Source organism: Musca autumnalis, unplaced genomic scaffold (genome assembly GCF_047663935.1).
Source record: "Musca autumnalis isolate F117 unplaced genomic scaffold, ASM4766393v1 scaffold_4, whole genome shotgun sequence".
Taxonomy (NCBI): Eukaryota; Metazoa; Arthropoda; class Insecta; order Diptera; family Muscidae; genus Musca; species Musca autumnalis.
In genome coordinates, this window is record NW_027411977.1 from 134003960 (window position 1) to 134026015 (window position 22056).

General features: G+C 36.5%; 1 protein-coding gene across 1 annotated transcript in view; it reads left to right on the forward strand.

The window, feature by feature from the left end:
- The first annotated feature begins 14271 nt into the window (after window positions 1-14271).
- The window catches only part of LanB2 (laminin subunit gamma-1), a 66374-nt gene continuing 58589 nt past the window's right edge, over window positions 14272-22056 (forward strand). The window contains exon 1 of the mRNA XM_073985938.1: window positions 14272-14467. The gene's annotated coding sequence lies outside the window, so the exon portion shown is untranslated. The remainder of the gene's footprint in view (window positions 14468-22056) is intronic.

A 22056-nucleotide genomic window follows, 5' to 3' on the forward strand; every position in this document is an offset into this window, starting at 1 on the left:
ATAGACTTGATATATGTACGTCAGAAGGTAATTGTAGGATGTCCAAAGTTTCGGTCAAATCTGATAATTGAAATTTTGTGTGGGATGTCCTTGAAGGAGTAAACCGATATAATCCATATTCGAACCTAATATTAGTCTCGAAAAAATCGATTTGGACCATCGAGAGTTATTGTCCGCACCATTTTCGGGAACCATTTGAAGTCATGTGGGGGAAGTGTCCGAAGGAGTGGACCGATATGACTTAAAGTTTTGACAAAATATTTCGAGATCCAAGATTTGGACCAAATCTGTTGATCTGTTCGAGAGATATCATGCGCTCGAGCCAGACAAACGGACGAACTGGACTAAATCGACTCCAAAGTTTTTGAAGCGAGTTTTGTCAAAAAACATATGATTAGTCTAACACCATTATTCGATGAGGTACATTTTTGTCGTTATCCTAAAGGCTGAGGGTACAATATACAATACAAATTAAAAATACAATGTTTGAGCATTAATTTCGTTTACAGTTGTTTTCAGCTACAAATTCGTTACTGATAGGAAAAAAATCAGATAGGTATGCTACTTATAGCAGATATTAGCACTTTAGGATGTACAACAATACATTTGCCCCATTATTTTCTCCTACTACATATGAAGCATCAAGTTGATTTAAAATAGGAATACAATATTTTGATTAAGGCAGTAAAACAAATTTCTAAATTTCGAGATATACGCCAATCCATTTCAGTGTGGTGGGCTGGTCCCCAAGGGCCCCCCTTGCGTACGTCCCAGCACTCAACTACCCCAAGTGCTTAGTGAAAACACCCTTGTCCCGATAACATATCAGCATAGTGGCAAAATATTGCCAACTCCATGCAAAATTCATTCTTGGATAACAGAGGCATCCACCAAGGAATCCATGGTATGACAAGGAATGCCGTACTGCTAATGAAAATTGTATTCATCAGCTAGCTAGCACCTCACAGAAAGAAAGCGCACCCGACGATTGGAACGTAAGCATGCTATGTCCAGTCCACAAGCAGGACAGTGCTCCAATTACAGAGGCAAAAGACTGCTCCCTATTGCATATAAGATAGTATCTGGGATATTGTGTGAACTACAAAAGCCTATGATCAATGATATAATTGGACCATATCAGTATCATGAGACAAATCCTGGAAAAGACCTATGAGCTGCAGATCTACACCTACAATCTATTTGTCGATTATTAATCGGTCATATGTGATTTTGGTATTCCCGCAAAGCTCATTCAGCTCTGTAAGATGACATTTACTGACACTCGGTCGTCAGTTAAAATAGGAAATAACCTCTCCGAAGAGTTTATACCAAAAGAGGTTTCAGACAAGGAGGCAGCCTGTCGTGTGATCTCTTCAAAATTTTCTTATACGAGATGCAAAAGCCAACAGAAGTGGAACAATATACACAAACAGCGACATGTTACTTGCTTATTCCGAGGACATTGACATCATGGGTCTATCAGTAAAAGAAGTAACTGTTACATTTGAAAAAGTCGAAAGAGAATCTTATAAATTCGGTCGATAAAACCTAGTCGATGATATCGACACCTCCAGAGATTTTGCACCAACTGCGAATGTTGGTACCTAAAATTCGTCTGCTTTGCACCGTCGTAAGCACAACAAACAACATCAGTTGTGAAATTAGAAGAAGAATAGTGTTGGTCAACAGATGCTAATTTTTGCTAAGTAAACAGTTTAAGAACAAGAACAATTAACGTTCTAAAAATACTGATACTCCCCGTGCTAATGTATGGTTCCGAAACATGGGTACATACGCAAACAGATAAGGCAGTGCTTTGTGTGTTCGAGAGGAAAATTGGCCCATTGGCTATGGCCCATTCCGCGTTGATGGTGAATATCGACGTCGTATGAAACAAGAGCTGTATCGTCTATACAACGCCATCAGTATAGTTAAACGTATCGAGTTGCAACGATTGGGCCATATCTTGAGAATTAGCGATGATTACCCCAAAAGGCGTATAAATACGGGCCCCATGGCTGAACACGAAGAACTGGAAGGCCAAGGTATCAACATGTGGAAGAGGAAATCAGAAAACACGATATTTGGAATTTCGATTTTTTCTTAGTTCGGAATTTTTAATGCAACCTAACTCTGCCGTCTGTCTAGTGTATAAGTGTAGAACTCCAATGCAACAATAACCAGAACTATATCTCCCTTGTTATAGCGCCATCTATTGTAAAAGTGTGCAAACATCAAGTAACTAACTGTTTGAGTCTAAGATACATAATGTTAATTTAACAGGCTTACTCATATACTTTATGTTTAAAACACAGGGTGCACACAAATTTAAATAGGTGATATAAAATAGAAACAGGGTGAGAGAGATTGTTTTATCATTTATTAAATTTTAACAGTTAACATAGTAAATATATAATATAATTTCTTATTACTATTACATATTTTGGTCCATAATTATACCCTAAGCCTTTAGGCTAGAGATGGTATATACACTTTGATACGACCAAAAATGTGCCTCATCGAAATAACGGTTTCAGACCCCAAGTTTTTTTTGGCCGTAATTCGTTTCAGCCAATTTGGAGTCGATTTAGCTATGTCCGTCCGTCTGTCCGTCTGTCTGTCTGGTGCACACGATAACTCTTCAACGGATCAACCGATTCGAACCAAATTTTGCTCTTCATAGTATTTTGCTCAAACTTAGTTCAAGTTCGAAGATGGGTCATATCGGCCCACTCCTTCGGGTACCTCCCCCTATAAATAGGGCATTAATAAACTATAACAATCTTAATCGATCCTGCGTTATTGAATTTAGCGCATCAAAAAACTCTTTTAAAGAAACTTTAAAAAGATTTTTATTGTAATTCCCTTTCTTATGTATGTATATTATAAGCAAAATATATGTACATATTATTTTTATTTTTAATCCTAGTCTGTAAGGAACATTGTTCTATAGACTATTATGAAATAAAGAAATAAAATGGTGTGTGCGATAACTCTTGAAGGGAGCAATTGATTTGGTCCAAACTTCACACATCGTATTATTCTTTCCAGATATACATATATTAGGTTCGTATATGGACTATGTATATCGGTCCACTCCTTCGGGTACCTCCACACAAAATTCGGATAAAGTAACGATAAAGAGCTCCCCTCGGATCTTTTTGAAATTTTGTTTCAGCAGGTTGCCCTTGCGGCTCCCTTTAGGACGGTACAATTTTGTTCTTGCACAAGTCCATAATTCTAGAGATATTCACCTAAAAGCTCCAAGAAACCCTGACGGCACCAACCAAAATGGCAAAATTTTAAGATAATTCCCGCAGGGAGTTTCTGATTGGTGCAGACTATTCACATCGCATTATTTCATCCATTAATATGGACTATAGCGGTCCACTCCTTCGGGTACCTCCCACACAAAATTCGGAAAAAGTGAAGTTTAAGAGCTTTTCTCGCGTCGTTCTGATTCTTTGTATACCCTCCACCATAATATGGAGGATATAATTAAATTTGTCATTCCGTTTGTAACAAATCGGAATATTCATTGGAGACCCAATAAAGTATATATATTCTTGATCAGGGTAAAATACTAATTCGATATAACCATATCCGTCTGTCCGTCCGTCTATTGAAATCAAGATACAGCTCGCAATTTTTAAGATAGAGCTTTGTAATTTGGTATGAATGTTTGGTATTGCAAATGGGCCATATCGGTCTACGTTTTTATATAGCCCCATAGAACGGTACCACCATATTTTCCGCGTTTTAAAGGTTTTAGCCTCATTATAACACGGAAATGGCTGATATTCAGTCTTCATTTGAAACGTTTTATATGAAATTTGTCGGTATAGGTCCACGCCTTCATATAGACCCCATAGAACGTACCTCCCTATTTTCGGTGTTTTGAAGGCTGTGGCCTCAATATTCCTCAGAAATGGCTGCAATTTGGTGTTTAGTTTTCTTTGGGGGTATAACATTTTCACCAGAAATTTGTCGGTAAAGGTCCACGCCTTCATATAGCCCCCTCTCGATTTTCGGTATATTGAAGGTTGTGGCCACAATAATGAAATGGCTAGAACGCTACCTCCCGATTTTCCTAATTCTGAAGGTTGTGACGTCAATATCCCACCAAAAAACTGAAATTTGTTGTTTAGTCTTCCATGGGTTTATAAAATATTCCAAAAGAGAATTATCAGCATAGGTCCGCGGGTTCCTATGTCCCCCATTGAAGCGTGCCTCTTGTTTTTCGGTATTGTTAAGGTTTTGTTTTTCCGAACTTGTTGAAACTTTTAGCCAGAGATTTTTAAGTATAGATCGGCGTTTTGATATATCCCCCATGGTATTCGTGGTGGAGAGTATGGCCGAACTTATGGTCGTTCTTACTTGTCTGCAGTAGGTTGTTCTAGCGGCCTCATTTCAACGGTATAATTTTTTCTGAAGTAAGTCAATACTTTCTGAGTTAATGGGCCAAAAGATCCAAAAACCCTGCCGGCTCATACTAAAATGGTTATGGTGCAAGATAACTTCAAAACTTTTTTAAAAATTTCTTCCATACTTAGTTTAACGTAATTTAATATTTTGAATCTTTTATGAAGAAGTTTGGTTACTAAAAATGTTTGGTATAGCCCCACATTACGTTACCTACAGATTTTAAAGAAAACTCGTTAAACAAAATCAATATATTTTACATACGGCATAATTATTATGTGAAAGGCTTCATTTCATTCCATGTTCAAAAGTGGAAAATGAGAATTTGACGCATATTTCTATATATTTCACGTTTGAACTCCGACTAAAATCTACTTGGTAAGTAAAAAAGCAAATTTTCGATTTTAGGTTGAAAGCTTAAATATGTGATAAAAAATTTTGTTTTTTTCAAAATAGTCTGGCTTAATCCCATTTTTGTTGTTTTAATATTTTAAAACAACTAGTTTATTAGTGGAAAAGATTTGGCATTGTTCGCAAAGGGGTAAGGCAGGGAATACTATAGTTTCGATTCTCGCCACAGAATCTCGTCAGTTCCCTTGTTTTTTTGTTTGTGGATATTCTCCACCGAAGTTATTTTTCAATAACATCTTCAACAAAAAAACTTGTTATACCCAAACATCAATCGTCAGCTCGAAGTATAAAGGTAAGCAAAGAAAAAAGTTCAACGAGAAGTTTTTTCTTGGCAACCTCACACAACTCCGACGAAAGTGTCTGCGAAAACAATTCAAACCTTTTCCCCTAGTATGTGTCGTCGAATTTCGACGAATGCACACACCAAAATTTGGTTGGTCTGCTTTACAGCAAAAAACAACACACGTCGTGTCAGTGTCTTCAATTGGAAACATTGTGGCGTTGTTTTTTTTTTTGGGATAGCGTTTGCAATTTAGTTTTTTTCAAAATAGTCTGGCTTAATCCCATTTTTGTTGTTTTAATATTTTTAAACAACTAGTTTATTAGTGGAAAAGATTTGGCATTGTTCTGTGGCGAGAATCGAAACTATAGTATTCCCTGCCTTACCCCTTGGCCTGGCCGAACTTAACGTCGCGACGTTCTTACTTGTTATCAAAATCACTTTGTTCGCATGTGATTTTCATGCGCAGCAAGATCATACCATTAAATTAGTATGTATATGTTTTTCGAAATTTAATTTGGAGGCTAAGATGTAGCATCGGCTGCATCTTAGTATTCAAAAACCTATAAATATCGATAATTTGCGACCACGCATACTCAAAAGCTGAAAGATCGTTAGATAATGTATCTGTATATATGGACCTATTTTCACATTTTTTTCTTGGAGAAGATTTGAAACCATTGGAACCTCAAATGTCAAATTACAGATAGTTCGGTCAACAAATGTAGCTAAACTCCTCAAAATACATAAAATCGGGAGGTTCCGCCATATGACGGCTATACCAAAACATGAGCCTATGATTATTTGTGGAGATGTTTTTTTTTTTTGTCATTGAGAATCTCAAATGTCAAATTTCAGCTAAATCGGTCAAAATGTAGCTAAAAGCCTCAAAATACTTTAAATCGAGAGGTACTGTTATCTGTGGCCTATACCAAAACGTGGACCTATCCCCACCATTTTTGGTACAGACGTTTTTGGACCTCCAAGTGCCAAATTGGAGCCAATTTGGGCGGAAAATGTAGCTAAAATCCTCAAAATGTTTTAAATCGGGTGGTACCGTTATATGGGACCACGTTATATACCTATATAGTCCATCTTCGAACTTCCCTATGGAAGAAAGACACTAGGGTGTAAATTTTTGCGTTCTATCTCATGTTAACTTCTACAAGAAAATACACGTTGGCTTCAATCCATTTTTTAAAATAAATATAGGCACAGCTTGCAAGCAAATTAACTTTTACAACCAATATTTTTGTCAGGCCCAAAAAAATTTCATAAAATGGTAAACCTTGGCTTCAACTATGTTAAACTTTCAAAAATATTGTCCATATACTGTCTCCGGCGAATATTTCGATGTGTTACAAACGGAATGACAAATATTATGCAGGATGATATAGTAAAACTAAGTAAAAATTGGTTGTTATCAACTCTATAAAGACGTTCATAGTAGTTGTTATTTAAGATCATTTCATGGTAGAAATATTACGCGAATTTCAGATTAAAACAACTTTGGAATTCTTCGCCCTTCCATATTATAAGTTTGTATCACTTCTAAATTTTTAAACAGAGCCATAGAGGACTAATATTTGTTTTTGAATCTATAGACCCTTTCTTTAAAAATAGGAATTACCTTAAAGCACGATGTGATGTATTGTTGTAGATTAGATTTTAAAACAATATAAAATATAAAAAAATATAATTCCTTACAAATTACAACCGCTAAAAACATTTCCTTTTTAACCCCATAAACTAAAAACCTCATTACTTCTAAAGCAAGGATAATTTTCTTGCTAAAAAGAATTATCGGGACTCTTCTGTGTTATGAAATTCTAGCGTTTGTTGTTAGAGAGAAAATGCAATTTAATTGTCATTTTTTAATAAAATTCTTGGAAATCTGCGAATTTTCTCTTAGCTTAGGTAGCAACAGTTTTTAAATCCCTTTTAAATTAATCAAACACTATTCGTTTAAGTTTGCATTTTAACATAATCCAAAAAATGGACCAATGAACTTTCTAATTTTTGAAGTTATCAGTGGCACGAGAGAATGCTGCGAGTAAAGAGCTATAATCCCATCTCAAAGAAAGCGAAGGAAAACTGATAACCTTAAAGTCGGGTCGGACTTTCTATACAAAAACATCAGAAACATATTTTAAAGAAATGAAACTAAAATAAAAAGATTGCACACACAGACACATATACATATATACACAGTTTCTTACCCTGCAAACCATTTCTATCGCCTAAGAATAATACGCGATTTTCCTGGGCGAATAATTTTTCGCAGGCGATATCGCGTAAAAATCTTCTGCTTAACACAAACCTAAAGTAAGTGTTTCTGGAATGCGAATCGCGACCAAGATTCGCTGACGAATCATTTGGTAGATCATAAGAAGAAGAAAATATAAACAAAAAATTAAAGAAAATTTATTTTTCATTTTTCTTTGTTTTTTGTTTCTTTCATTTTTTGTCTTTGATTTTTATACTTTTTGTTTTATTTTCTGATTTGTTATAATTGTTTATCATTCCTTATGACATAGTGGTTTATACTGCTTCTCGGGCCTTTCTTAATTCCACTTGGCAACACCCAGACATGTACTGTGTTTGTCAATACTCATAATATAATACGTGCCATTTATACCAAAGTTATGCAGAATGTGTATATGAGAATTATAAGCAGCCAAATCAAAAATTTTAGTAACAATCCCGTGATCGAGGTTCGGAAGAATAATATATTATTCGCCTGCTCTAACAGTAGCGGAACATAACACAAATTCGCGGAAAGATCGCCGAGAAGCATAACAGGTAATTTGTCGAAGCGATTGATTATAAACTATAATTTTTGAGAATCGTCTACGAATGGTAAATTACTCGCATGGGTGGATTTTATATAAAAATTCGCTAAAAGATCGCCGGAAAGAAGCGTTGAAGAAAAATCTGGTCGAAAAATCGTCCAACAATCTTCCAATGGTTTGCAGGGTTACTTAGCATGAAAGTAAAGATTTATCAATGAATTTGGTTTTAACAATTTCTAGAGAGCCCATTGGGCGACAACAACACGCACGCAGCATAAATACGTTTTTTTTTTAAATATTCTTCATTTAAATGAAATTTTGAAAATAAACATTTATAGTTAAAAAGTTAATTAAGTTAAGTGTTTATCGAAACAACAAATATATGTTGATTTCTTTGGGTTTTTTTGTGTTGACACAAAACAAACATATCGGTCGTTGCCTACATCCAGCTCGCAATGTTTTATTTGTTTAGATTTGGAGTAGCAAACAGCCTTGTTGGGACGCTGAGGCGCAATACAATGTATTGTGGTCTTTGGTCAGTTGAGTTTATGACTATTTTGCAACTTTAATGTATCCCATGTCGAGTACATGCCTACATACAACATATCTCAAAATCTGGTACAAATAGGAGGAAACATTGTATTTTTACGATTGAAACCAAATCTTTAAAATATTTGTGAACGAATTTCTGGTATTTATGAAATAAATACATATGTATATGGGCATTATTGTAGAAAATTAACATACATATGTTGAAACTGAGGTATGGGGTACTGTAAAATCAACGGTTTTAGCACGATTCATCGAGGGATTTTTTAAAATAATAATTTGAGCGGAAGCTAAGGTCGTATAAATGTAAAAAATAGGAAAAAAATCGTTGAAGAAAACGCTTAATAGCTTAATACTCTAAGAAGAAGTTAAAGAATACACTTTAAAGATGAAGTTCCTAATGTATGACTTTTTAATATATCCACTACATCAGCCTCTAAGGGATGTTGACATTTCGAAGACTGAAAAAATGGGTTTTTTGAATTTTGTTTCTATTTTGGACGCCCCACTGGATTTATCTAAAAGCTTAATATGTGATTGTAGTACTCGCTATTACGTAACGCTATTATTACGAGAGTGTAACCTTCATAGGATCAGAGCAATCCTCTCTTAAAAATAGGAATTTTTGTGCGTAAATTTTTCAAAAAAAAATCTATTTTTTTGGCTTAAATTTCGAAACTGTCATAGGATTCCCATGGAAACCCGCGTGAATTTAGTTTTGTTTTGCATTCTGAATCTAATAAGCCATGGCGCGTACAAATTCTTGAATTAGGTCGGCGGATATGATACCCCACAAATTTCGAAAAATTGCAAAAAATGGTTTCGCATATATCGTGTATACAAACGCGTTTTAGATGTTTAAATAAATAGTTGTTTAATGTTTAAACAAATAGATCGATGCGCCTGTTTAAAATTTGCGAAAACAGTTATTTAAGGACTATCTGGAATCCGAAGATATAATAATTTTTTTTCTAAAAATTGTGTGAGATGCTATATCCACGGTTCTTGATGGATTGCACTAAACGGCACAGAATTATGTATTTATTAATGGTATCATTGAAATCGGATGCGCATAAAATGTAAATGTACTTCGTGGAAATTACGTACATTTTACTGTTTTTTCGATCCTAATATGTAACTGATGCTGCAAGGCCATACAGGAAAAACGATGGATTGGGAAAAACGTCACAACAACCCCTAAAAGTGACGCACTGTATTATAGCTGAGATTAAAAAATCAGGTCTCCAGTTTCACCCCAGTGAATGAAAGACTTGCTACAATACGGACAAAAGCAAAATTCTTCACCATTAGCTTTATCTGCGCTCATGCTCCAACCGAAAACAAGGATGAACAGATCAAAGATATATTCTACGAGCGCCTAGAAGAAACATATTGACCATTGTCCTGCCCATGAAAATAAAATTATTCTACGCGATTTTAATGCCAAAATTGGAAAGGAGAATATCTTTAGCCCAATAATCGGGAAATTCAGTCTCCACAGTGAAACATCTGACAATGCAATGAGACTGATAGACTTCGCAAAAAAATGGTAGTTAGCAGTAACAGATTTAAGCATCTCCATATTCATAAGGGCACCTGGCTGTCTCCAGATCAAAAAACAATAAATCAAATTGATCACGTTGTGATAGATGGAAGACATTCATCGAGCGTTTGAATGTACGATCGTTCCGAGGAGCAAACATAGACTCGGACCACTACTTTGTTGCAGCAAAGGTACGCACCCGTCTAAACGTTGCAAATAAAGCACGAACAGCCACTACAAGGAAGTAGAACATCAGTAAGCTGCAAACACCACAGATAGCCACAGCATATTCCACTCAACTGGCCCAATTGCTTAATGAAAGCACTCCTCGTCACGATAACATATCAGTAGAATGACAAAGTATTGCCCACTCCATGCAAACAGCCGCAAAATCTATACTTGTATACCAGAGACCTCCACCAAGGAACCCATGGTATGATCAGGAGTGTCGTGCTGATGCCGAAGAGAAAAATGCGGCATATAGGGCTACTTTACAATCAGTAGCAACGCGTAGCGCACGAGAGAGATATCTTAAGGAAAAAGAGACAAATGCAAAAGCGGGAGTGTGAAAAATATCGAGATGTACAGGAGTCAGAAGAGTGAATCATCAAACTGATGGCTTTGGTACAGGCACATCCTCCTGTAGAGACCAGCAAAGGTAATTTGGTAACTGATACAGATAGTGTGCTCGGGATATGGAAAGAACATTTTTCCAAACTGATGTTATCCTGTACTAACGAAGACAATCCCAGAATAATAAGGCTGCAGGAGCCCATGGCCTATCAGCCGAGCTGTTCAAATCCGGAGGCGACACGTTGATAAGGTGTATGCATCAGCAACTTAGCACCATCTGGCAGGAAGAATGCGTACCCGACGATTGGAAAGTGAGCATCCAATGTCCAGTCCACAAGAAGGGAGATAAGACTGTGAGCTCCACTTACAGGGGCATACATCTGCTCACTATTGCATACGAGTATAAGATAGTATCTGGCATATTGTGTGAGCGACTAAAGCATATGGTCAATGAAATAATTGGACCATATCATTGCAGCAGACCGGGAAAATCCACCATTGACCAGATATTTGCCTTGAGACAAATCCTGGAAAAGACCCAAGAAATGCAGATCGTCATCTTTTATCTTTTAGTCGATTATAAAGCAGCCTTCGACAGCCCTAAACGTGATTTTGATATTCCAGCAGATCTCATTCGGCTTTGTAAGATGACATTAACTCGGTCCTCAGTTAAAATCAGAAAGAACCTCTCCGAGGACTTTATTACCAAAAGATTTTCAGACAAGGAGACGGCCTGTCGTGTGATCTCTTCTCCATCCTGCTGGAAGAGGTCATTCGAGACGCGACGACATTGACATCATGCCGACGACATTGACATCATGGGTCGATCGACAAAGGTTTTAGTTCTGTCAGTTAGTCAGTCTGGCAGTAAACGGTGATGAAACCAAGTTGATGGTTTCGACGCGTAATAAGTCTACAGATCTCGCACCATCTGTGAATGTTGGTATCTACAATTTTGAGGTTGTAAAGGAAATCGTCTACCTCGTCACCGTCATAAACACAACAAACATCATCAGTTGTGTGAAGAATAGTGTTGGCCAACAGATGCTACTTTGGGGTGAGTATGCAGTTTAGGAATAAACAAAAGTAACACTTTACAAAACACTGATACTACCCGGAATAATGTATGGTTCAGAAGCATGGGTACCTGTGCAAGCAGTATAGGCAGTGCTTGGTGTGTTCGAGAGAAAAATTCTTCGCAAGATCTACGGGTCAATCTGCGTTGACGGCCAACATCGACGTCGTATGAACAACGAGCGGTCACAACAACATCAATATAGTTGAACGAATCGAGATACAACGATTGCGATGGCTAGGACATGTCATAAGAATGAGTGATGATGAACCCGCTAAACAGGCGTATAAATACGGACCGCATGGAGGTTCACGCAGATCTGGAAGGCCGTAGCTTCGTTGGAGTGAACAAGTGTAATGAGACATCAGAAAACTACATATCCCAAATTGTAAAAAGCCAGCTGTGTAAGTAAGCAATAATGTATTACAATATTGCTCACTAATACAACATTATAGGGACAAGATTTATATATTCGTGGTGGCATATCCGTCGTCTTCGCTACTGTTGATATCAACAGTTTAGAAAACTATTCTTTCAATATCCTCAGAATACTATCTGTATCTGTTAGCAAATTACCTCGCTGGTCTCTACTGGAGGATGTGCTGGAACCAAATCCATCAGCTTGATGTTTCACTCTTTTGTAGAATTTTCGGACTTCATTCGGGCTCCTATACTTTTCGATTTTTTCATACTCCCGATTTTCCATTTCTCTCTTTTTCCTGCGGAAAAGACGTTTCTCCTCTCTCCTTTTCTCCCGATACCTATCTCGTGCTCTACGCGTTGCTACTGATTGTAGAGTAGCTCTTTCTGTTCGTTTGCAGCACGACACTCCTGGTCATACCATGGATTCCTTGGTGGAGGTCTCTGGTATCCAAATATGGATTTTACGGCTGTTTGCATGGAGTGGGCAATATTTTGACATTGTGCTGGTATGTTATCGGGACGAGGAGTGCTTTGATTAAACAATTGGACCAGTTGAGTGGTATATGATGTGGCTATCTGTTGCGATTTCGACTTTCGTGTTGTGTCTGTTCTTACTTTATTTGCTACGTTTAACCGGTTACATACCTTTGTTTGCTCCTCGGAACGAACGTACATCCAAACACGCTCGATAAATGTCTTCCATTTATCACAACATGATCTATTTGATTTCTTATTTCTGATCTGGCGACAGCCAGGTGCCCTTATGATTGACGAGATGCGTAAATCTGGTGCTGCTAACTACCATGTTTTGCCGCTGCGAAGTCTATCAGCCCCATTCCATTTTCAGATGTTTCACAGTGGAGACTGAATTTCCAGACTGTTGGGCCAAAGATATTTTCCTATTCAATTTTGGCATTAAAATCGCCTAGAATGATTTTAATATCATGGGCAGGGCGACGGTCATATGTTTGTTCTAAGCGCTCGTAAGATATATCTTTGGTCTGTTTGTCCTTGTCTTCAGTGGGAGCATGATCACAAATAAAGCTGATGTTGAAGAATTTTGCTTTTATTCGAATTGTAGGAAGTCTTCACAGGGGTGAAGCTGGAAATCAGATGTTTTAACCTCCGACCAACTACAAATTCGCAACCAAACTCATGATTTGTGTAATAGCAGCTATAATACAGTGTGTCACCTTTAGGTGTTGTTGTGACGTTTTTCCCAATCCATTGTATTCCCTGTATGGCAGTTACATCGGCCTTGTAGCATCAGTACAGGTGTTGTTGTGATGCCTTTGCCAAGCCAACGTATTTCCAGTGTGGCAGTAATGTCTTGTAATGCCTTTAACATTTTTAGTCCTTTACGCATTAACTGCGCCTTCTCTATAAAGATTGCGAACATACCGCGTGCAGATTCACAGATCATGGTCCTTAAAACTTTTGCGGGTATCGTCAACTTTAGAGGAATTTGGTTTTCTTTTGCTGTTTTTCATAGTAGGATGCTTGTTTCTAGGGGAGGGTTACTAACCCGACGCACAAACCGAAGTTTTTATCGTTCTTGTGGGTGAACGCGCTGCACCTAATAGCACACTACCTTTAACGGATGTTAAAGGCAGCTTCCCAGGTGACACCATAGGGAGGTCAGTGTCCACTTGAGATGAAAGAGGGACCTAGATAAGTCCTGCGCTTTGCCATGTTAAAGCCGGTCAGGGCCGTTGCTGCTGACGCTCCCACAAGTATGTTTTCTATAATTTTTATAAGAAAATAAGTCAAATTAGGAACTCTATAATAATAACTGAAACGAATTGGTAACCTTAATCATATCACATAACGGATGAGTGTGTAGAACTCCACAATGGAACTAATTCAACTCCCAGTAAAATTTATCTACAATGTAGATTACACACTCATGTTCCTCGGACCTCTGTGAGATCATGCAGACCGGATGAAATGAGCAATAACAACAACACAAAAAAAGAATGAATGAAATGAACATTAACTACAGACTTGAAGCAAACGAAATATGATCACATACTCGTACAACCAACCTACCGACCAAAAGAAACCACACAGGCACTGCCACAATCGCTGACGCTCAGAACGTGAGCGTCATGAGATCAGAGTTGTGAGTACTTCAAATACGCAGTACAAAAGTGTTGGTGAGAATAGGAGAGATTGCCACAAACGTTGTCCACAAAATGGTCCCATCTTTTAGCGAGATCAGTTGAGTGTTGGACGTCCTCGTTAACGGTTGGTTAAACAGTGAGTTTTAAACGGGTTGTGGCGGTAATTGTCGTTGTCGGTCACCGAGTACAAAAAAAGTCAAGAAAGGAATAGTCTACAAAATAAATCTGAAAAACAACACTGCCACAAACCAGCCAAAGAAGAAATAACGAAAAAATGTAAATATTACAAAATATAGGTTGAAATTACAATAGAATAAAAAACGAAAAGTGCATTACTCTTGTGAAAGGGTTTGTTGGGGGCCAACAACCAAAAATCAACAAACTCAGCAAAAAGTTGAAAGATATCAAATGCAAATATAATATAACACATGTTCTTTATAATGAAATAAAAAAAAACTTAGGATAGCAAACAAAACATAAATCAAATGCCAGAATAAAAATTAAAAAAGTTAATCACAAATAAAAAGTGAACATCAAAAGATTTTTCTTCGGAAATCTATAAATGAAATATTAAACTTAACATAACCCACATGAAGCTACATATGTATGTGGGGTCTCCGAACCAAAATTTCCCCCCTGCACTTGTGTTTTATGGTGATCAAAAAGGAGGAATACATAAGAAAACATAGAATTTAAAAAACACATAATACATATTAAAGAAAATTGCCCAAAACAATCTTTTACAAAGAAACCTTTGTATAGATACTTCGCATCCGAAGTATCTTAAAGATTGCTGTTTTGTGTATCTCATCTTGTAAGAGAGGGGCAAAATGCATTGCAACAACAAATTACAAAAACTCTGTGTTGGTCTTGTTAAGTATTTATTATATTGAGTTTAATTTTTGTGCGTGTGTGTCTGTGTGAAAAAGAGAACCAGAGCTAGGTAATGTATAATAATGCCGACCGACAATCATACAAAGGTGTTCCAAGTTGTTTGCACTCTACCTGTGCTGAGTTTGCTCGTTCGCCCTAATAAATCAAAACAAACAAAACATACTAAAACTTAAACAATTGAGAAACTCCAGAGCACAGTCGGCGGTGTTGTGCACTCACTCAATAGTCACCTGGCTGTTTATGTACTAGCCACGAAAAAAATACAATGAAAGTAAACGCTCAAATTAATAAGAACGAACAAAAATTAGTGGCAAATTAATGTAAAAGTTTCATCCGCATTTTTATGTAATATTGCTGTTTTTGTATACAAAGCATTTTAGAAACGGATATTTTATTGCCTTTGACTAGTGCAATTTTTAATTCAAATTTGACCCAGATAATACTCAATGCTGTATTTTTCTTTTTCTTGGAATTTCCATCAACTGGAACTGAACATAATGAATGTTCGTGTAATGTTCTCTTTGCATGTCAAAATATTGATGTGTATATTCATTCATCTTAGTCAATGATGAACTTTATTTTTACAGCGAATATTTTTCCTTCTATTGTCCCGTTATGCAATATTTGTATCCATTAGGGGTCCTTCCTCATGTGATTACCCGTTTACCCTACCCCGTAGAATAATTACAGACTCTTATATGATGGGCTGGAGATTCTCAACCCTATTACGAGGGCGGTTCGGAAACTTCTTAGCCTATCAATGAAAGAGAATAGTTAGTTTTTCAAAAATATTTTTATTTATCAATATAATCTCCTGAAACTTCAATACACTTAGTCCAACGCTATTCTAGCAATTCTATCCCTTGATTAAAATAGTTTTCCTCAAGGTCTTCAAAATAGTGGTTTACAACTGTAATTGCATCTTCATTTGAGGTAAAACGCTTGCCAGCAAGGAATTTTTTTAGATTTGGGAACAAGTAAAAGTCACTGGGAGCTAAATCAACAGAATAAGGTGGGTGGTCAAGCAACTCGTACTTTAATTCGTTGATTTTAGCCATTATTAAAACACTCTTGTGCGCTGGTGCGTTGTCTTAATGAAAAATTATTTTTTTGTGTTGTAAGCCAGGACGTTTTTCTCGAATTTGTACATTTAATTGATCCAAAAGGTTGCAATAGTACTCTGAATTTATTGTTTTACCCTTTTCCGGATAGACAATCAATAAAATACCTTTGAAGTCCCAAAAAACCGTTGCCATAACCTTACCAGCCGATTAAATTGTTTTTGCCTTCTTTGGGGCACTTCCTCCAGCTTCAGTCCATTGTTTGGATGGTTCTTTTGTCTCTGGAGTATAGTGGTGGATCCATGTCTCATCAACAGTTATGACACGACGCTTAAAATCCATTTTATTTCGCTTAAAACGATCCAAACAAGCTTGAGAAATGTTCATTCTTATGCGTTTTTGATCGACGGTTAACAAATGCGCCACTTATCTTGCAGAAAGCTTTTTCATCTGTTCTTCATGCAAAATTAAATGGACTCGATTATTTGAGATGCCCATGATATTAGCAATTTCACGCACTTTTATTCGTCGATCATTTAATACCATATCATGCACTTTGGATACAATTTCTGTTGTTGTTGCTGTTTTTGGACGTCCACTACGTGGTTCATCTTCAATGCTTGTACGACCACGTTTAAATTCAGCAACCCAATTTTTTACTGTTGCATATGAAGGAGCACTTTCACCTAACACATTCACCATATCATTATGAATTTCTTGTCCCGATAAACCTTTTTTATGTAAATATTTAATGACAGCACGCATTTCTAATTTTTCCATTGTAAAAAAATTGCGGATGCGTCTTTTTTGAACACCTGTTTCTATATGAAGGAGTTGCCAGATCGAAACAAAATTTAACATGTGTTCAGAACAGAGATGGAAGTTTCCAAAACACTTAACTTTTTTCTGTTTATACCGCGCTTTTTGTGCTAGGCTAAGAAGTTTCCGAACTGCCCTCGAAAAGCAGATATATTCATTTTAATAGTAATATTCTAAGGGGTTATTTCTCACATCAACTACAGTATAATGTCAATAATCCGGACAACGCGGTAATACGGACACAAAAATTGTTCGTATTATCGCGATTTTTTCCACTGCATAACCCGGACTTCACTATTTTTTTACACTTAGAGCACATTTACTTTTTTTTAGACTTAAGTGATCGTGTTTAGCAAGTCCAATTAAAAAAGTATTATTATACGCCTACCACGAGTGATTTAGTCATAGAAAATCATTTATTATTGGTACTATTCGGTAATCCGGACAATTCGATAATTCGGTCACCGCCGAACATGTGGTGTCCGTCTTGTTTACTCGTGACACCTTAAATTGGTATAAACATAACTTGTAACGAGTTCAAAGGCTCTCAAGCTATACGATATATGATATTAACAGCATATTTTGTTAGAGATGGGTTGTACTAACTTCCAATTTGCAAAGCTCATTCTTGATATTATCTTCTAATGTTATATTTTCACATCAAAGCGAAATTTCAAAAAATAATACGAGGCCTGAACGTTGACTATCTCGCCTAACAATGAAAACGCAAATATTTACCATCAAAAATAGTTTTATTGTTTTCTTAAGTAATCTCCACCATGATTTATACGCTTTTTCATGCTCTCAACCCACTTGTTGAATCCCTTTTTCCACTCCGATTTAGACACCTCCAAAACATGGGTTTTGAACGCTTTTACAGCATCTTCTGGCTAAGAAAATTGTTGACCACGCCTTTTTTCTTGATACGCTGGAATCAAATAAAGTCATTACACGGTTTGTCCGGTCCAACAGGCGCTGGTTTGAATCGATGTGTGAGAGTTCGCATTACCATGATTCAGAATGTCTCGTCTTCTCTTGTTCGTTTTTCGAATTTCTCTGGAGACTTTTGGCAAATGAATTGTAATGTACCACTCAGAATTAACTGTGCTACATTTCTGTAGTGGGATTCTGTAACTCATTTTTGCTGTCGGTAAAATTAAAATGCTTATAATTTCGATAATAAACTAAATTTTTCGGTAAGTTAACGATGAATAAAAAGTAGTCGCTAGCCTCTACCGACACAAACAGTGGTGCCAACTTTTCTTTACGTTTTTAGTCATAATTTTGCGATTTAATTTTACCTCTATCTCACGACCTTCGTTTTTTTGGCTAGTGTCGGCCACGATTGAATTCATTAAAGCAGTTTTTCATAGTGCTATAAGATGGCCCTTTATCAACACACAAAGATTTTATTTTATCGATGTACTCTTGCCGTGATTATCCACGTTGAAAGTTGTGAAAAATTATAGGACGAAAATGTTCAAGTCACGGTAAACAAGCCTAAAAACTGTCAAACTATCCAAAAAATATTTCAAAAGGCGCCTGGAAACATGCGGTGTTCCCTAGGCCAGATGGTTTTCGTGCAGCCCTCGTACGCCTACCACGAGTGAATTTGTCATAGAAAATCATTTATTTTTGGTAGTTCGGTCACCGCCGAAACATGTTGGGTCCGGATTGTCGAGACTACGCCTACCTTTGTTTACTCGTGACCAGGGTTTCGGAGTCGAGGTATTTTTGGCTCGACTCCGACTCCAGACGAGTTTTTTTCACGACTCCGGCTCCGACTCCGACTCCGGGTCGACTCCGAGAGTGAATTACTATACCGCTAAAATGAATAAAATGTGCACAATTTTTTAACTTTTTCCTATATTTTGGCCTATATAGGGTAATGTGTTAGTTTTTCCTTACATATTCATTAGAAAGGGTATTCGTTCGAATACATTCGAACATATCAATATTGTTTTTGCCGAATCTTACATTGAAAAATAGCAAAGTTAGTAAGTTTTTGTCGGTTTTCCCATTTTTTTAGAAAATCTTTAAACTTTCAAAATATGTTAAAATGAAGGGGCAACACAAATTATAAGGACTACGGGCAATAAAAATTATAAGCAATTCATGACCATGTTTCAAACTGGATGTAAGCCAACATTTTAGTGTGCTTAGCCTTAAAAGGAGACCCCCAGTTGTAAAGTTCAATAAAAGCTATTTTTCATGATTTTTTTTCCGAGAAAACTACGTAACTTTTTGGCAGATTTTTTCTTTATCTGAAAGAGAAAAATACTACGCAGTTTTGAAGCCGTCTACGAAACCCTGTTTTTATTAAAGCATTTTGCTGTACCAACTCTAGCTAAAAACAAGTAAGAACAGACTATAGTCGGACGGGGCCGACCATGTGATACCCTATACCACTAAACGCGTCTTCTTGGGATAAAGTTATAAGATGTGCATTAGAAATTTTACCAATTTTCACACAAAAGTTTTGATCAATTTAACCCGCTAAATATTATCCGATCATACCGTTGACTTGCACGCTACTTCTTCATCTCAAACCAAAACTACGTTTAAAATTTCGCGCCGATCGGACTGTTATTGCGACCTACAGAGCGGCTACAAAATCGAGCAAAAATTTTGTTTTTGGTCCATTTCATCCCTTTAACATTTCACGATCATCGCCAAAAACTAATCAGTTCTATTCTGGTCCAAACCCGACCTCCATACTAAATTTCGTGACAATCGGTCCATAATTGCGGCCTCTAGCTTGATTACAATTTTTAATGGACGGACAGACGGACGGACGGACGGACGGACACACATCGCTAAATCGCTTTATCTCGTCGAGATATGAAGTTTGGTATACCACATGAGGGGTCTACGACGAATATTTCGCGGCGTTACATGAATTTTTGGGAAAACAAACTTATTATACCCTTTTCCACATTGTGGTATAGGGTATAACTAATAAACCAATTGTCATATATTATTGTGGCCGATTTCGAGAAAAACTAAAAATTAGCACACAATGAGATTTCGTGCATGAAAATATTCTACAAAAATGTTGCTAGGAAAATTTTATGTAGGGTCGGTCCACTAGTACAAGAAATCGATATTGTCATGTTTTCATTGTCCTTTATCACTTTTACCCGATCCTTTTTCATGAAAATGCTATGATTATGTATTTCATTGAATTTTGTATAAGCTATTGATTGTGTAGAAAACTCGGATACACATGAACTATATCTGTTCCTGGCGGACATATCCGGTTATTTGAGTGTCTACATCTAAAGGCCCCATTGAGTGTATAATAAATCCTAGAAGAAAGATTCGCCGTTTGTTAGACTTCTGAGTTATGGCGGGATGAATCTTTCGTTGACCAACAACGAATTTATGATGTCCTAATTCAGAAGCGTAGCCATCCGAATTTCATGTATAGTTAATAGATTATGCGAAATTTACCGAAATACATAAACATATGGTTTTTTGAGAAAGTATCGGGTAAAACTGATAAAGGACAATGAAGACGTGACAATATATAATGTTCGGTGGAAAATTTTTGTAGAAAATTTCATTTTGTTTTTATCTTTTTGAGTTCAAGAACAAAAAGGACATGGAAGGAACTGAGCGAGAAGAACACCATATTCGACAGAAAGGTTCCTCATTCTATTTAACAGAAAACATGTCATCTAAAAATTATGAAACGATATCTCCAAACAGAGATATAAAGCTATTTTCTCAATCAATCAAAAATTCATTGTGCCATAACTCAGAAATTTCAGCTATCGGATCCTTTGGGGTTCTAAATTGGGGCTTTCATTCAGTAAGACTTCCCATAGAGACCACAATGTTTTTAATAGAAGACAAGGATGACTTCTCATAGAAAACAAGATGAGAATACCAATAGACCTTCGTAAGGAGACCAGTAAGACTTCTGACGAAAGAAGTTAAAGGTCCAATCCTAATTCGATTGTCATAGAACTTTACTTTTGTTTGCAAAAATGTAAAGAATCAATTGGATCAACAAAATAGGGATGAATAGACTACACTTCAGAGGATAGTAAATATCCTGTGAATAGTCCTTTAACTTAGTATAATATACCGTTTGCATATATGTTTTCTTATGCTTTTAAAATAAATAATGATTTTAAAAAAATGTTAATGTTACATTTCTATAACGCGGAAAAAATTATGCCCGGAGTCGGAGTCGAGTTATTTTTTTCGACTCAGACTGCGACTCCGACTCCAGCAAAACTGCTCGACTCCGACACCGACTCCGAAACCCTGCTCGTGACACCTTAGAATGCGATGAACACAACTTTTAACGAGTTTTAGGAGATGGGGTGTAGATATTATCTTCTGATATTATATCTTCACATCAAAGCGAAATTTCAAAAAATAATATAACTTATGTTACTTTCATAAGAAAGTAAATTGAAAATACATTGACAATTTTAGTAAAATGTGTTCCGCGGTTTTTGTGTCATGAGCAACAAAAAAACATACAAACTTTTCCTGTTTAATACATAATGCTATGCATACTGAAATACATACCCATACGAAAGGACAAGAAGTAAAAAAACGTTATGTTCGGACAGGCCTAATTTTTGTAACCTCCACCATGAAATATTGTGAACTAAAATGAAATAACTAGTTTTTATTCTGTATATAATATGTGGCGGGGAAGTTTTCTTACCACTGAGAACCCTTCATGACAAATTACACAAAATTTAGAACGAAACTATAGATAACAACATCAAATTATCGTGAATGAGGGCTATTCCAGACGTGTACGTATGTATGTCCACAATTTTTGTTCAGAAGTTTTTCGCCGCAATGAACCCTAAATGCACCCAATTCGGACAGAAAATGTCGATCAGAACTTCGGACGGTTCCGTTGTATGGGGCATATTCCAAAACATGGGTCTATATACCCCACCCTTTTCGGTGTCAATGCTCCTCCACAACAAATCATTTCAGTATATTTGCAGATTTTTTTACTATCGGTTCCAGAGATATCGAGCCTTGAAATAATATTGGTTAAAATACAAAAAAAAAACTTTTTTGTATATTTTTTTCTTTTTTAACAGCTTTCTTTAA